The 18,365-nt window shown below is 40.5% G+C and overlaps 1 non-coding gene across 1 annotated transcript; it reads right to left on the bottom strand.

The window, feature by feature from the left end:
- Positions 1-10,286: 10,286 nt before the first annotated feature.
- LOC130958452 (small nucleolar RNA R71) lies at positions 10,287-10,394 on the bottom strand. Its single transcript, XR_009077572.1, has one exon. It is a non-coding gene; the product is annotated as a small nucleolar RNA R71 (small nucleolar RNA).
- Positions 10,395-18,365: the final 7,971 nt, after the last annotated feature.

Raw genomic sequence — 18,365 nt, 5'->3', positions numbered from 1 at the left:
ACACAAAAAAATTACAAAATCATAAAAACCAAAAAAAATATTTGCTGTTTCTTGCTTAAGTCTAGTGTCTCATCTTAAGTTTGGTGTCAATTGCATGCATTCATTCATGTGTCTTAAGGATCTTCAAGTAATTCTTGATGATTTCTTACTCTGATCTTTGAATTCTTTTGGCTTGAGTATTTATGTGTCTCATATAGTGTCAGTAGTACACAAACTGCTAAGTTTGGTGTCTTGCATGCATTGTTATTTGATTCTTGTTGCATTTTGATTATTAAAAATCCAAAAATATTTTTAATTTGTGTCTTTTCAAGTCAATAATACAAAGAATTGAAGATTCAGAACATACTGCAGAGGAATTATACAGAAAAAGCTGAGCATTCAAAAATGCCCAGTGAAGAAGGCAGACTGGCGTTTAAACGCCAGCCAGGGCACCTGGTTGGGCGTTTAACGCCCAAAGAGGTAGCATTTTGGGCGTTAAACGCCAGAATGTATACCATTCTGGGCGTTTAACGCCAGGATGGTGCTAGGGGGAAGATTTTGTTTTCAAATCAATCTTTTTTCAAGTTTTCAAAGTTTTTCAAAACCAAATCTTTTTCAAATCATATCTTTTCAATCAAATGTTTTCAAAATCAATTTCTTTCCTTTTTCAAAGATACTTACTAACAATTAATGATTTGATTGAACATTTTTTGCCTTTTCTATTAAGGAAGGTTTTATGTTTGAATCATATCTTTTCTTGTTAGGCAAGTCATCAATTTTTTTTTTTTTAAATCACATCTTTTCAAATTGTTTTCGAATCATATCCTTTAAAATTGTTTTCAAATCATATCTTCTCAATCACATCTTTTTAAAACCATAACTTTTCAATCAAATCTTTTTAATCACATTTTTTTAAATAATTTTCAATCAAATCTTTTTAAATTCTAATTTCAAAATCTTTTTCAAAAATCACTTGATTTCTTTTTCACTTTTAATTTTCGAAAATTATCAATCAAATTTTCAAAATGTTTTCAAAATCTTTTAATTGAATTTTTGAAAATTCTCTTCCCTCCTTCCCACATCCTTCTATTTATGGAGTACCACTCCTTCTAAATGCACAATTCGAACCTTATCTAATTAAAGTTCGAATTCTTCTTCTCCTTCTTCTTACTATTTCTCTTTTCCTCTGACACTTCAAGGAATCTCTATATTGTGACATAGAGGATTCCACATTTTCTTTTTCTCTTCTCTTTCATATGAGCAGGAGCAGAGACAAAGACATTTTTGTTGAAGCTGACCCTGAACCTGAGAGAACCTTGAAGAGAAAGCTAAGAGAAGCCAAGGCACAACTCTCTTTAGAGGACCTGACCGAATTCTTCAAAGAAGAAGAACACATGGCAGCCGAAAACAACAATAATGCCAACAATGCAAGGAAGGTGCTGGGTGACTTCACTGCACCTACTCCTGATTTCTATGGGAGAAGCATCTCTATCCCTGCCATTGGAGCAAACAACTTTGAGCATAAGCCTCAATTAGTTTCTCGAATGCAACAGAATTGCAAGTTCCATGGACTTCCAATGGAAGATCCTCATCAGTTCTTAGCTGAATTCTTGCAAATCTGTGACACAGTCAAGACTAATGGGGTTAACCCTGAAGTCTACAGACTGATGCTATTCCCTTTTGCTGTAAGAGACAGAGCTAGAATATGGTTGGATTCTCAACCTAAAGAAAGCCTGGACTCTTGGGAAAAGCTAGTCAATGCCTTCTTGGCAAAGTTCTTTCCACCACAAAGATGGAGTAAGCTTAGAGTGGAAGTCCAAACCTTCAGACAGAAGGATGGAGAATCCCTCTATGAAACTTGGGAAAGATACAAACAATTAATCAGAAGATGTCCTTCAGACATGCTTTCTGAATGGAGCATCATAGGTATTTTCTATGATGGTCTCTCTGAACTATCCAAGATGTCTTTGGATAGCTCTGCTGGAGGATCTCTTCATCTGAAGAAGACGCCTGCAGAAGCTCAAGAATTGATTGAAATGGTTGCAAATAACCAATTCATGTACACTTCTGAAAGGAATCCTGTGAACAATGGGACTAGTCAGAAGAAAGGAGTTCTTGAAATTGACACTCTGAATGCCATATTGGCTCAGAACAAGATATTGACTCAACAAGTCAATTTGATTTCTCAAAGTCTGTCTGGAATGCAAAATGCACCAAACAGTACTAAGGATGCTTCATCTGAGGAAGAAGCTTATGATCCTGAGAACCCTTCAATGGAAGAGGTGAATTACCTAGGAGAACCCTATGGAAACACCTATAATTCTTCATGGAGAAATCACCCAAATTTCTCATGGAAGAATCAAGAGAGACCTCAACAAGGTTTCAATAACAATAATGGTGGAAGAAACAGGTTTAGCAATGGCAAGCCTTTTCCATCATCTTCTCAGCAACAGACAGAGAGTTCTAAGCAGAATACTTCTGACTTAGCAACAATGGTCTCTGATCTAATCAAAACCACTCAAAGTTTCATGAATGAAACAAGGTCCTCCATTAGGAATTTGGAAGGACAAGTGGGACAGCTGAGCAAGAAAATTACTGAACTCCCTCCTAGTACTCTTCCAAGTAATACAGAAGAAAATCCAAAAGGAGAGTGCAAAGCCATAAACATGGCCGAATATGGAGAGGAAAGAGAGGAGGAGGACGCCACTGAGGAAGACCTCAGTGGGCGTGTACCAACCTCCTCTGAGTTCCTCAATGAGGAACAATGGGAATCTGAGGCTCAAAATGAGACCATAGAGATTCCATTGGACTTACTTCTGCCATTCATGAGCTCTGATGAGTATTCTTCCTCTGAAGAGGATGAGTATGTCACTTAAGAGCAAGTTGCTAAATACCTTGGAGCAATCATGAAGCTAAATGACAAGTTATTTGGAAATGAGACTTGGGAGGGAGAACCACCTTTGCTCACCAAAGAACTGGATGACTTGTCTAGGCAGAAACTGCCTCTAAAGAGGCAAGATCCTGGGAAGTTTTCTATACCTTGTACCATAGGCACCATGACCTTCAAAAAGGCCTTGTGTGACTTAGGGTCAAGTGTAAACCTCATGCCCCTCTCTGTAATGGAGAAATTAGGGATCTTTGAGGTGCAAGCTGCAAGAATCTCATTAGAGATGGCAGACAATTCAAGAAAACAAGCTCATGGACTTGTAGAAAATGTTTTGGTGAAGATTGAAGACCATTACATCCCTACTGATTTCATAGTCCTAGAGACTGGGAAGTGCATGGATGAATCCATCATCCTTGGCAGACCCTTCCTAGCCACAGCAAAGGCTGTGATTGATGTTGATAGAGGAGAGTTGATCATTCAAGTGAATGAAGAATCCTTGGTGTTTAAGGCCCAAGGACATCCCTCTATCATCATGGAGAGGAAGCATGAAGAGCTTCTCTCAAAACAGAGCCAAGCAGAGCCCCCACAGTCAAACTCTAAGTTTGGTGTTGGGAGGCCACAACCAAACTCTAAGTTTGGTGTTGAACCCCCACATTCAAACTCTAAGTTTGGTGTTGGCAGGTTCCAACACGGTTCTGAGTATTTCTGAGGCTCCATGAGAGTCCTCTGTCAAGCTAATGACATTAAAGAAGCGCTTGTTGGGAGGCAACCCAATGTTTTATAGTTAACTATTTTCTTTTGTTATTTTATCTTTTTTGTAGGTTGATGATCATAAGAAGTCACAAAAACAATGAAAAAAGCAAAAACAGAATGAAAAACAGGAAGAAAAACAGCACACCTTGGAGGAGAAGAAGCTGGCGTTCAAACGCCAGTAATGCTAGCTGTTGGGCGTTTAACGCCCAGTCTGGCACCATTCTGGGCGTTTAACGCCAGAAAGGGGCACCAGACTGGCGTTAAACGCCAGTAAAGGGCAACAACCAGGCGTTAAATGCCAGGAATGGGCACCAGCCCGGCGTTTAACGCCAGAAACAGCTCAAAACGTGATTTTGAGCAACATTTGGTGCAGGGATGACTTTTCCTTGACACCACAGGATCTGTGGACCCCACAGGACCCCACCATCAATCTCTCTCTTCTTCCCCCATTCACCAATCACCTCAATACCTCTTCCCCAAAAACCCTTCACCTATCAAATCCCATCTTTCTCTTCACCACTCACATCCATACTTCATAAAACCCCACCAACCTCACCCTTCAAAATTCAAACCACTTTCCCTCCCAAACCCAACCATCATGGCCGAACCATTACCCCCCTCTCTCCTATATATACCCTTCTTCGACCCTTCATTTTCACACAACCTAAACACCCCTTCTTTCCCTTCTTGGCCGAACACACCACCTTCCCCCTCTTCCTCATTTCTTCTTCTTCTACTCTCTTCTTTCTTCTTTTGCTCGAGGACGAGCAAACATTTTAAGTTTGGTGTGGTAAAAGCATTGCTTTTTCATAACCATTATGGCATCCAAGGCCGGAGAAACCTCTAGAAAGAGGAAAGGGAAGGCAAAAGCTTCCACCTCCGAGTCATGGGAGATGGATAGATTCCTCTCAAGGGTGCATCAAGTCCACTTCTATGAAGTTGTGGCCTTGAAGAAGGTGATCCCCGAAGTCCCCTTTTCACTCAAAAAGGGTGAATATCCGGAGATCCGCCATGAGATCCGAAGAAGAGGTTGGGAAGTGCTTACCAACCCCATTCAACAAATCGGAATCTTGATGGTTCAAGAGTTCTATGCCAATGCATGGATCACCAAGAACCATGACCAAAGTGTGAACCCGAATCCAAAGAATTATCTCACTATGGTTCGGGGGAAATACTTGGATTTTAGTCCGGAGAGTGTGAGGGTGGCGTTCAACTTGCCTATGATGCAAGGAGATGAGCATCCTTACCCTAGAAGGGTCAACTTTGATCAAAGGTTGGACCAAGTCCTCACAACCATATGTGAAGAGGGCGCACAATGGAAGCAAGATTCAAGAGGAAAGCCGGTTCAATTAAGAAGGCATGACCTCAAGCCCGTGGCTAGAGGATGGTTAGAGTTCATACAACGCTCAATCATTCCCACTAGCAACCGGTCCGAAGTTACCATAGACCGGGCTATCATGATCCATAGCATCATGATTGGAGAAGAAATAGAAGTTCATAAGGTTATAGCCCAAGAACTCTACAAGGTGGCGGACAAGACCTCCACTTTGGCAAGGTTAGCCTTTCCTCATCTCATCTGTCACCTCTGTTATTCAGTTGGAGTTGACATAGAGGGAGATACCCCCATTGATGAGGACAAGCCCATCACCAAGAAAAGGATGGAGTACACAAGAGACCCCTCTCATCAAGAGATCCCTGAGATTCCTCAAGGGATGCACTTTCCTCCACAAAATTATTGGGAGCAATTAAACACCTCCCTAGGAAAGTTGAGTTCCAACATGGGACAACTAAGGGTGGAGCATCAAGAACACTCCATTCTCCTCCATGAAATTAGAGAAGACCAAAGAATCATGAGGGAGGAGCAACAAAGACAAGGAAGAGACATTGAGGAGCTCAAGCACTCCATAGGATCTTCAAGAGCAAGAAAGAGCCGCCATCACTAAGGTGGACCCGTTCCTTGATTTCCTTGTTCTTTATTCTTCTGTTTTTCGATTTTTATGCTTTATGTTTGTCCATGTTTGTGTCTTGTGATCATTAGTATCTTAGTGTCTATGCCTTAAAGTTATGAATGTCCTATGAATCCATCACCTTTCTTGACTAAAAAACGTGCTTAATTGATAAAGGAAAGAATTGCATGAATTCTGAATTTTATAATAGTTTAATTAATTTGATGTGGTGGCAACACTTTTGTTCTCTGAATGTATGCTTGAACAGTGCATATGTCTTTTGAACTTGTGGTTCATGAATGTTGGCTCTTGAAAGAATGATGAAAAAGGAGACATGTTACTGAGGATCTGAAAAATCATTAAAAATGATTCTTGAAGCAAGAAAAAGCAGAAAAAAAAAAGAGAAAAAGCAAACGAAAAAAAAAAAACCGAAAAAAAAAAGAGAAAGAAAAAGAAAGAATAAGAGTTGTGATCCAAGGCAAATAAGAGTGTGCTTAAGAACCCTGGACACCTCTAATTGGGGACTTTAGCAAAGCTGAGTCACAATCTGAAAAGGTTCACCCAATTATGTGTCTGTGGCATGTATGTATCCGGTGGTAATACTGGAAGCCAGAGTGCTTTGGGCCACGGCCAAGACTCAAGAAATAGCTATGTTCAAGAATCATCATACTTTACTAGGAGAATCATTAACACTATCTGGATTCTGAGTTCCTAAAGAAGCCAATCATTCTGAATTACAAGGGATAGAGTGAGATGCCAAAACTATTCAGAGACAAAAAGCTAAAAGCCCCGCTCATCTAATTAATACTGATCTTCATAGATGTTTTTGGAGTTCATTGCATATTCTCTTCTTTTTATCTTATTTGATCTTCAGTTGCTTGGGGACAAGCAACAATTTAAGTTTGGTGTTGTGATGAGCGAATAATTTGTATGCTTTTTGGCATTGTTTTTAGTATATTTTTAGTATGATCTAGTTAGTTTTTAGTATATTTTTATTAGTTTTTAGTTAAAATTCACTTTTCTGGACTTTACTATGAGTTTGTGTGTTTTTCTGTGATTTCAGGTATTTTCTGGCTGAAATTGAGGGATGATGAGCGGATAATTTGTACGCTTTTTGGCATTATTTTTAGTATGTTTTTGGTAGTTTTAGTTGAGTTTTTATTATATTTTTATTAGTTTTTAGTTAAAATTCACTTTTCTGGACTTTACTATGAGTTTGTGTGTTTTTCTGTGATTTCAGGTATTTTCTGGCTGAAATTGAGGGATCTGAGCAAAAATCTGATTCAGAGACTCAAAAGGACTGCAGATGCTGTTGGATTCTGACCTCCCTGCACTCGAAGTGGATTTTCTGGAGCTACAGAAGCCCAATTGGCGCGCTCTCAACGGCGTTGGAAGGTAGACATCCTGGGCTTTCCAGCAATATATTATAGTCCATACTTTGCCCAAGATTTGATGGCCCAAACCGGCGTTCAAAGTCACCTCAAGAAATTCCAGCGTTAAACGCCGGAACTGGCACCTAAATGGGAGTTAAACGCCCAAACTGGCATAAAAGCTGGCGTTTAACTCCAAGAAGAGTCTCTACACGAAATTCCTTCATTGCTCAGTCCAAGCACACACCAAGTGGGCCCGGAAGTGGATTTTTATGTCATTTACTCATCTCTGTACACCCTAGGCTACTAGTTCTCTATATATAGGACCTTTTACTATTGTATTTTCATCTTTTGATCATGTTTTGATGATTGAACCCTCTTTGGGAGGCTGGCCATTCGGCCATGCCTAGACCTTGTTCTTATGTATTTTCAACGGTGGAGTTTCTACACACCATAGATTAAGGTGTGGAGCTCTGCTGTACCTCGAGTATTAATGCAATTACTATTGTTCTTCTATTCAATTCCGCTTGTTCTTTGTCCAAGATATCACTTGTTCTTCAACTTGATGAAGGTGATGATTGACGCCCATCACCATTCTCACTCATGAACAAGGTGACTGACAACCACTTTTGTTCTACAAGCAACCAAGGCTCTAGTGAATATCTCTTGGATTCTTTAATCGGAATCCTCGTGGTATAGGCAGGACCTGATGGCGGCATTCAAGAGAATCCGGAAGGTCTAAACCTTGTCTGTGGTATTCTGAGTAGGATTCAATGATTGAATGACTGTGACGTGCTTCAAACCTGTAACCTACTGGGCGTTAGTGACAGACGCAAAAGAGGGATTCTATTCCAGTAGGGGAGGGAACCAAACCGGTGATTGGCAGTACTGTGACAGAGTGCGTGCATTAGCTTTCACTGCGAGGATGGGAGGTAGCCATTGACAACGGTGAAACCCTACACGAGCTTGCCATGGAAAGGAGTAAGAAGGATTGGATGAAGACAGTAGGAAAGCAGAGAGACGGAAGGGAAGGCATCTTCATATGCTTGTCTGAAGCTCTTACACCAATGATATACATAAGTATCTCTATCTTTATCTTTATGTTATTTTCGTTCATCATCTATACCCATTTGAGTCTGCCTGACTGAGATTTACAAGGTGACCAGAGCTTGCTTCATACCACCAATCTCCGTGGGATCGACCCTTACTCGCGTAAGGTTTATTACTTGGACGACCCAGTGCACTTGCTGGTTAGTTGTGTGAAGTTGTAGTGATCACAATTTCGCGCACCAAGTTTTTGGCGCCGTTGCCGGGGATTGTTCTTGTGTATGGACAACTGACGGTTCATCTTGTTGCTTAGATTAGGTATTATTTTTCTTCAGAGTTCTTAAGAATGAATTCTAGTGTTTCAAGGTGATGTTCTTATCATCACCAAAGCTGATTGATCATCATCAATTTAGCTCTTGAATGCAATGTCCTGCTGAAGCTTAGCCGGCCATGTCTAATTCCTTTAGACTAAAGCTTTAGACTAACATTGCATGATTCCTGGAATTCTCATTAAGAATTTTGATACCTTTATTTTCCTTTTCACTTAATTTTTGAAAAACCCAAAAAAAAAATTTACAAAATCATAAAATCCAAAAATATTTCTTGTTTGAGTCTAGAGTCTCATCTTAAGTTTAGTGTCAATTGCATGTTTCTGTTCTTATTGCATTCATGCATGTGTCTTCATTGATCTTCAAGTTGTTCTTGATGATTTTCTTATTTTGATCTTTGAATTCTATTGACTTGAGTGTTTTGTGTTTCTCATATGCATTCTCATGTTGTTAGTGTCAGTAGTATACAAACTGCTAAGTTTGGTGTCTTGCATGCATTGTTATTTGATTTTAGTTGCATTTTGATTATTAAAAATCCAAAAATATTTTTAATTTGTGTCTTCTCAAGTCAATAATACAGAGAATTGAAGATTCAGAACATACTGCAGAGGAATCACACAGAAAAAGCTGGGCATTCAAAAATGCCCAGTGAAGAAGACAGACTGGCGTTTAAACGCCAGCCAGGGTGCCTGGCTGGGCGTTTAACGCCCAAAAGGGTAGTAGTTTGGGCGTTAAACGCCAGAATGGATACCATTCTGGGCGTTTAACGCCAGGATGGTGCTAAGGGGGAAGATTTTGTTTTTCAAATCAATTTTTTTTTTCAAGTTTTCAAAGATTTTCAAAATCAAATCTTTTTCAAATCATATCTTTTCAATCAAATGTTTTCAAAATCAATTTCTTTCCTTTTTCAAAGATACTTACTAACAATTAATGATTTGATTGAACATTTTTTGCCTTTTCTGTTAAGGAAGGTTTTATGTTTGAATCATATCTTTTCTTGTTAGGCAAGTCATTAATTTTTAAAATCATATCTTTTCAAATTGTTTTCAAATCATATCTTTTCAATCATATCTTTTTAATCACATCTTTTTCAAAATAAGTTTTCAATCAAATCTTTTTAATTTCTAATTTCAAAATCTTTTTCAAAAATCACTTGATTTCTTTCCCATTTTTTTTTCGAAAATCAAATGGTGTTTTTCAAAAATATTTTCAAAATCTTTTACTTAATTTTCGAAAATTACTTCCCTTCTTCTCACATCCTTCTGTTTATGGACTAACACTATTCCTTAATGTAAAATTCGAACTCCATCTTCTTTGATAAAGTTCGAATTTTCTACTTCTGTCTTCTACCTCTCTTTTCCTCTGACACCTCAAGGAATCTCTATACTGTGACATAGAAGATTCCACATTTTCTTGTTCTCTTCTCTTTCATATGAGCAGGAGCAGAGACAAAGGCATTCTTGTTGAAGCTGACCCTGAACCTGAAAGGACCTTGAAGCGAAAGCTAAGAGAAGCTAAGGCACAACTCTTTGTTGAGGACCTAACAGAGATCTTCAAAGAAGAAGAAGCCATGGCAGCCGAAAACAACAACAATGCCAATAATGCAAGGAAGGTGCTGGGTGACTTTACTGCACCTACTCCCGATTTCTATGGGAGAAGCATCTCTATCCCTGCCATTGGAGCAAACAACTTTGAGCTTAAGCCTCAATTAGTTTCTCTAATGCAACAGAATTGCAAATTCCATGGACTTCCAATGGAAGATCCTCATCAGTTCTTAGCTGAGTTCTTGCAAATCTGTGACACAGTCAAGACTAATGGGGTAGACCATGAGGTCTATAGACTGATGCTATTCCCTTTTGCTGTAAGAGACAGAGCTAGAATATGGTTGGACTCTCAACCTAAAGAAAGCCTGGACTCTTGGGAAAAGCTAGTCAATGCCTTCTTGGCAAAGTTCTTTCCACCTCAAAAATTGAGTAAGCTTAGAGTGGAAGTCCAAACCTTCAGACAGAAGGATGGAGAATCCCTCTATGAAGCTTGGGAAAGATACAAACAATTAATCAGAAAATGTCCCTCAGACATGCTTTCTGAATGGAGCATCATAGGTATTTTCTATGATGGTCTCTCTGAACTATCCAAGATGTCTTTGGATAGCTCTGCTGGAGGATCTCTTCATCTGAAGAAGACGCCTACAGAAGCTCAAGAGCTCATTGAAATGGTTGCAAATAACCAATTCATGTACACTTCTGAAAGGAATCCTGTGAACAATGGGACAAGTCAGAAGAAAGGAGTTCTTGAGATTGATGCTCTGAATGCCATACTGGCTCAGAACAAGATATTGACTCAACAAGTCAATTTGATTTCTCAAAGTCTGTCTGGAATGCAAAATGCACCAAGCAGTACTAAGGATGCTTCATCTGAAGAAGAAGCTTATGATCCTGAGAACCCTTCAATGGAAGAGGTGAATTACATGGGAGAACCCTATGGAAACACCTATAATTCTTCATGGAGAAATCACCCAAATTTCTCATGGAAGAATCAAGAGAGACCTCAACAAGGTTTCAATAACAATAATGGTGGAAGAAACAGGTTTAGCAATGGCAAGCCTTTTCCATCATCTTCTCAGCAACAGACAGAGAGTTCCAAGCAGAATACCTCTGACTTAGCAACAATGGTCTCTGATCTAATCAAAACCACTCAAAGTTTCATGAATAAAACAAGGTCCTCCATCAGAAAGTTGGAAGGACAAGTGGGTCAGCTGAGCAAGAAAATTACTGAACTCCCTCCTAGTACTCTCCCAAGCAACACAGAAGAAAATCCAAAAGGAGAGTGCAAAGCTATTAACATGGCCGAACTCTGGGAGGAAGGAGAGGCAGTGAACGCCACTGAGGAAGACCTCAATGGGCGTACACTGGCCTCCACTGAGTTCCCCAATGAGGAACCATGGGAATCTGAGGCTCAAAATGAGACCATAGAGATTCCATTGGACTTACTTCTGCCATTCATGAGCTCTGATGAGTATTCTTCCTCTGAAGAGGATGAGTATATCACTGAAGAGCAAGTTGCTAAATATCTTGGAGCAATCATGAAGCTAAATGACAAGTTGTTTGAAAATGAGACTTGGGAAGATAAACTTCCCTTGCTCACCAAAGAACTGGATGACTTGTCTAGGCAGAAATTACCTCAAAAGAGAGAAGATCCTGGGAAGTTTTCCATACCTTGTACCATAGGCACCATGACCTTCAAGAAGGCCCTGTGTGACTTAGGGTCAAGTGTGAACCTCATGCCCCTCTCTGTAATGGAGAAATTAGGGATCTTTGAGGTGCAAGCTGCAATAATCTCATTAGAGATGGCAGACAATTCAAGAAAACAAGCTCACGGACTTGTAGAGAATGTTTTGGTAAAAGTTGAAGACCATTACATCCCTACTGACTTCATAGTCCTAGAGACTGGGAAGTGCATGGATGAATCCATCATCCTTGGCAGACCCTTCCTAGCCACAGCAAAGGCTGTGATTGATGTTGATAGAGGAGAGTTGATCATTCAAGTGAATGAAGAATCCTTGGTGTTTAAGACCCAAGGACATCCCTCTATCATCATGGAGAGGAAGCATGAAGAGCTTCTCTCAAAACAGAGCCAAGCAGAGCCCCCACAGTCAAACTCTAAGTTTGGTGTTGGGAGGCCACAACCAAACTCTAAGTTTGGTGTTGAACCCCCACATTCAAACTCTAAGTTTGGTGTTGGGAGGTTCCAACACGGTTCTGAGTATTTCTGAGGCTCCATGAGAGTCCTCTGTCAAGCTAATGACATTAAAGAAGCGCTTGTTGGGAGGCAACCCAATGTTTTATAGTTAACTATTTTCTTTTGTTATTTTATCTTTTTTGTAAGTTGATGATCATAAGAAGTCACAAAAACAATGAAAAAAGCAAAAACAGAATGAAAAACAGGAAGAAAAACAGCACACCCTGGAGGAGAAGAAGCTGGCGTTCAAACGCCAGTAATGCTAGCTGTTGGGCGTTTAACGCCCAGTCTGGCACCATTCTGGGCGTTTAACGCCAGAAAGGGGCACCAGACTGGCGTTAAACGCCAGAAAAGGGCAAGAACCTGGCGTTAAACGCCAGAAATGGGCACCAGCCCGGCGTTTAACGCCAGAATTGGCTCAAAACGTGATTTTTGATGCCATTGGGTGCAGGGATGACTTTTCCTTGACACCTAAGGATCTGTGGACCCCACAGGATCCCCAAACAACCCCACCACTCTCTCTTCTTCTTCACCCATTCACCAATCACCTCAACATCTCTTTCTCTTCACCACTCACATCCATCCTTCATAAAACACCACTTCTTCCCCTCTTTTGGCCGAACCACAAAGCCATCTCACTCTCCTCCATTTCTTCTTCTTCTACTCTCTTCTTTCTTCTTTTGCTCGAGGACGAGCAAACCTTTTAAGTTTGGTGTGGTAAAAGCATTGCTTTTTGTTTTTCCATAACCATTTATGGCATCCAAAGCCGGTTCAACTGAGAAGGCATGACCTCAAGCCCATCACTAAGAAGAAGATGGAGCAAACAAGAGACCCCTCTCATCAAGAAATCCCTGAGATACCTCAAGGGATGCACTTTCCTCCACAAGACTACTGGGAGCAAATTAACACCTCCCTAGGAAAATTAAGTTCCAACATGGGACAACTAAGGGTGGAGCACCAAGAACATGCCATCCTCCTCCATGAAATTGGAGAAGATCAAAGGATCATGAGAGAGGAGCAACAAAGACAAGGAAGAGACATTGAGGAGCTCAAGCACTCCATAGGATCTTCAAGAGAAAGAAAGAGCCGCCATCACTAAGGTGGACCCGTTCTTTAATCTCCTTGTTCTTTATTTTTCTGTTTTTCGAATTTTAGTGCTTTATGTTTATCCATGTTTGTGTCTTATGATCATTAGTGTCTTAGTGTCTATGCCTTAAAGCTATGAATATGAATCCATCACCTTTCTTAAATGAAAACTGTTTTTATCACAAAAGAACAAGAAGTACAGGATTTCAAATTCATCTTTAAAACTAGCTTAATTAGTTTGATGTGGTGACAATACTTGTTGTTTTCTGAATGTATGCTTAAACAGTGCATATGTCTTTTGAATTTGTGGTTCATGAATGTTAAAATTGTTGGCTCTTGAAAGAATGATGAAAAAGGAGACATGTTACTGAGGATCTGAAAAATCATAAAAATGATTCTTGAAGCAAGAAAAAGCAGTGAATACAAAAAAAAAAAAAGAGAGAAAACAAAAAAAAAGAAGAAAAAGAAAGAAAAAGAAAGAAATAAAGTTGTGATCCAAGGCAATAAGAGTGTGCTTAAGAACCCTGGACACCTCTAATTGGGGACTTTAGCAAAGCTGAGTCACAATCTGAAAAGGTTCACCCAATTATGTGTCTGTGGCATGTATGTATCCGGTGGTAACACTGGAAGACAGAGTGCTTTGGGCCACGGCCAAGACTCAATAAGTAGCTGTGTTCAAGAATCATCATACTTAACTAAGAGAATCAATAACACTATCTGGATTCGGAGTTCCTAAAGAAGCCAATCATTCTGAATTTCAAAGGATAAAGTGAGATGCCAAAACTGTTCGGAGGCAAAAAGCTACTAGTCCCGCTCATCTAATTTGGAGCTTAGTTTCATTGATAATTTGGAGTCTATAGTATATTCTCTTCTTTTTATCTTATTTGATTTTCAGTTGCTTGGGGACAAGCAACAATTTAAGTTTGGTGTTGTGATGAGCGGATAATTTGTACGCTTTTTGGCATTGTTTTAGTATGTTTTGGTAGTTTTAGTTGAGTTTTATTATATTTTTATTAGTTTTTAGTTAAAATTCACTTTTCTGGACTTTACTATGAGTTTGTGTGTTTTTCTGTGATTTCAGGTATTTTCTGGCTGAAATTGAGGGATCTGAGCAAAAATCTGATTCAGAGACTCAAAAGGACTGCAGATGCTGTTGGATTCTGACCTCCCTGCACTCGAAGTGGATTTTCTGGAGCTACAGAAGCCCAATTGGCGCGCTCTCAACGGCGTTGGAAAGTAGACATCCTGGGCTTTCCAGCAATATATTATAGTCCATACTTTGCCCAAGATTTGATGGCCCAAACCGGCGTTCAAAGTCACCTCAAGAAATTCCAGCGTTAAACGCCGGAACTGGCACCTAAATGGGAGTTAAACGCCCAAACTGGCACTAAAGCTGGCGTTTAACTCCAAGGAGAGTCTCTACACGAAAAAGCCTCATTGCTCAGCCCAAGCACACACCAAGTGGGCCCGGAAGTGGATTTTTATGTCATTTACTCATCTATGTACTAGTTTTCTATAAGTAGGACCTTTTACTATTGTATTTGGAGAGACTTTTGGTAGCTATCTTCGTTTTATGCTATCTTAGACCTTTGGGAGGCTGGCCATTCGGCCATGCCTAGACCTTGTTCTTATGTATTTTCAACGGTGGAGTTTCTACACACCATAGATTAAGGTGTGGAGCTCTGCTGTACCTCGAGTATTAATGCAATTACTATTTTTCTTCTATTCAATTCCGCTTGTTCTTTGTCCAAGATATCACTTGTTCTTCAACTTGATGAAGGTGATGATTGACGCCCATCACCATTCTCACTCATGAACAAGGTGACTGACAACCACTTTTGTTCTACAAGCAACCAAGGCTCTAGTGAATATCTCTTGGATTCTTTAATCGGAATCCTCGTGGTATAGGCAGGACCTGATGGCGGCATTCAAGAGAATCCGGAAGGTCTAAACCTTGTCTGTGGTATTCTGAGTAGGATTCAATGATTGAATGACTGTGACGTGCTTCAAACCTGTAACCTACTGGGCGTTAGTGACAGACGCAAAAGAGGGATTCTATTCCGGTAGGGGAGGGAACCAAACCGGTGATTGGCAGTACTGTGACAGAGTGTGTGCATTAGCTTTCACTGCGAGGATGGGAGGTAGCCATTGACAACGGTGAAACCCTACACGAGCTTGCCATGGAAAGGAGTAAGAAGGATTGGATGAAGACAGTAGGAAAGCAGAGAGACGGAAGGGAAGGCATCTTCATACACTTGTCTGAAGCTCTTACACCAATGATATACATAAGTATCTCTATCTTTATCTTTATGTTATTTTCGTTCATCATCTATACCCATTTGAGTCTGCCTGACTGAGATTTACAAGGTGACCATAGCTTGCTTCATACCACCAATCTCCGTGGGATCGACCCTTACTCGCGTAAGGTTTATTACTTGGACGACCCAGTGCACTTGCTGGTTAGTTGTGTGAAGTTGTAGTGATCACAATTTCGCGCACCAAGGGATCTGAGCAAAAATCTGATCCAGAGACTGAAAAGGACTGCAGATGCTGTTGGATTCTGACCTCCCTGCACTCGAAGTGGATTTTCTGGAGCTACAGAAGCCCAATTGGCGCGCTCTCAACGGCGTTGGAAAGTAGACATCCTGGGCTTTCCAGCAATATATAATAGTCCATACTTTGCCCAAGATTTGATGGCCCAAACCGGCGTTCAAAGTCACCTCAAGAAATTCCAGCGTTAAACGCCGGAACTGGCACCTAATTGGGAGTTAAACGCCCAAACTGGCACTAAAGCTGGCGTTTAACTCCAAGGAGAGTCTCTACACGAAAAAGCCTCATTGCTCAGCCCAAGCACACACCAAGTGGGCCCGGAAGTGGATTTTTATGTCATTTACTCATCTATGTACTAGTTTTCTATAAGTAGGACCTTTTACTATTGTATTTGGAGAGACTTTTGGTAGCTATCTTCGTTTTATGCTATCTTAGACCTTTGGGAGGCTGGCCATTCGGCCATGCCTAGACCTTGTTCTTATGTATTTTCAACGGTGGAGTTTCTACACACCATAGATTAAGGTGTGGAGCTCTGCTGTACCTCGAGTATTAATGCAATTACTATTGTTCTTCCATTCAATTCTGCTTGTTCTTTATCCAAGATATCACTTGTTCTTCAACATGATGAAGGTGATGATTGACGCCCATCACCATTCTCACTCATGAACAAGGTGACTGACAACCATTCTTGTTCTACAAGCATCTGAGGCTCTAGTGAATATCTCTTGGATTCTTTAATCGGAATCTTCGTGGTATAGGCAGGACCTGATGGCGGCATTCAAGAGAATCCGGAAGGTCTAAACCTTGTCTGTGGTATTCTGAGTAGGATTCAATGATTGAATGACTGTGACGTGCTTCAAACCTGTAACCTACTAGGCGTTAGTGACAGACGCAAAAGAGGGATTCTATTCCGGTAGGGGAGGGAACCAAACCGGTGATTGGCAGTACTGTGACAGAGTGCGTGCATTAGCTTTCACTGCGCGGATGGGAGGTAGCTACTGACAACAGTGAAACCCTACACGAGCTTGCCATGGAAAGGAGTAAGAAGGATTGGATGAAGACAGTAGGAAAGCAGAGAGACGGAAGGGAAGGCATCTTCATACACTTGTCTGAAGCTCTTACACCAATGATATACATAAGTATCTCTATCTTTATCTTTATGTTATTTTCGTTCATCATCATATACATTTGAGTTTGCCTGACTAAGATTTACAAGATGACCATAGCTTGCTTCAATGCTAACAATCTCCGTGGGATCGACCCTTACTCACGTAAGGTATTACTTGGACGACCCAGTGCACTTGCTGGTTAGTTGTGCGAAGTTGTGTAATGCCATGGTATTGAGCTATCAAGTTTTTGGAGCCATTACCGGGGATTATGAGAGTTGTGAAAAAGTATTATTCACAATTTCGCGCACCACTAACCTACACCAAACTTTAGTAGATCACGGCAGCTCGGCAGATATCCTATTTGAATCCACCTTTGACAATCTCGGGTTAGAGAAAAAGAATCTAAGGGCATACCCGAATAGCCTCTTTAGAGTGGAAGATATCTCGATCTGACCTCTAGGTTACATCTCATTGTACACCACCTTCGGAAAAGGAGCCAGGTCAAGGACACTAAGTATCAACTTCATTGTGGTCAACGAAAATTCAGCATACAATGACCTAATAGGTCGGACAATCCTGAACTGACTTGCAGCCGTCGTTTCCACCCCACATCTTTGCATTAAGTTTCCCATAGCTGAAGGGATTGCCTCCATTAAAAGAGATTAAAGGCTAGCAAGAAAATGCTATAATGAGAGCCTCAGTTTGAAAGGCAGCTCAAAAGGCAAAGAAGTCAATATAATTGAGTTAGGCGGAGTTCGAGTTCGAGAAGAACTACGACCCCAGCCAGAACGCAAAACAAAAGAGATACAAATCAGAGACAACCCCGACAAAACAACGAATATAGAGGAAAATCTTGAGAAAAGCTTAAAGAAACAGCTCAGTGAATTGTTAAGAGAAAACTCCGATCTCTCTTCATAGAAAGCCTCTATCATGCCGGGTATAGATCCCGACCGGATGTGCCATAAGCTTGCTGTGTACCCAGGTTCCCAACCTATTCAGCAGAAGCGAAGAAAGCTCAGAGCAAAGCAAACCCAGGTCGTGGAAGAACAAATACAAACCCTATTGGAGGAAGGGTTTATAAGGGACGTTAATGATGATCAGATATTTTATACGCTTTTTGGCATCATTTTCATATAGTTTTTAGCATGTTTTGTCTAAGTTTTATTAAGTTTTCATAGGTTTTAGTTCAAAATTCACATTTTTGGATTCTACTTTGAGTTTGTGTGTTTTTGTACAATTTCAAGTATTTTCTGGTTAAAATTCAGGAGCTGGAGCAAAAGTCTAATTTAGAGACAGAGATTCTCTGGAGCTACAAAAGTCTATATGGAGCGTTCTTAAAGGATATGGAAAGCTGACTTCTAGAGCTTTCCATCAATTTATAATAGTTTATACTTTGCTTCAGAATTGAAGGCCCAAAACTGGTGTCCAATGCCAGCCTCCTGCCCCAGTCCAGGCGTCCAGCGCTCACAAGGAGGAGACCGGCGTCCAAACACCCAAAGAGAACCCCCTAGCCAGCGTTCAACGCCCTAGAGGCCTCCTAGCATGTGGATCTCATCAAAGCTTAGCCCAAA

Source organism: Arachis stenosperma, chromosome 10, assembly GCF_014773155.1.
Source record: "Arachis stenosperma cultivar V10309 chromosome 10, arast.V10309.gnm1.PFL2, whole genome shotgun sequence".
NCBI lineage: Eukaryota > Viridiplantae > Streptophyta > Magnoliopsida > Fabales > Fabaceae > Arachis > Arachis stenosperma.
Note: the sequence above shows the minus strand (reverse complement) of the source record. Positions and strands in the feature narration are given on the sequence as shown.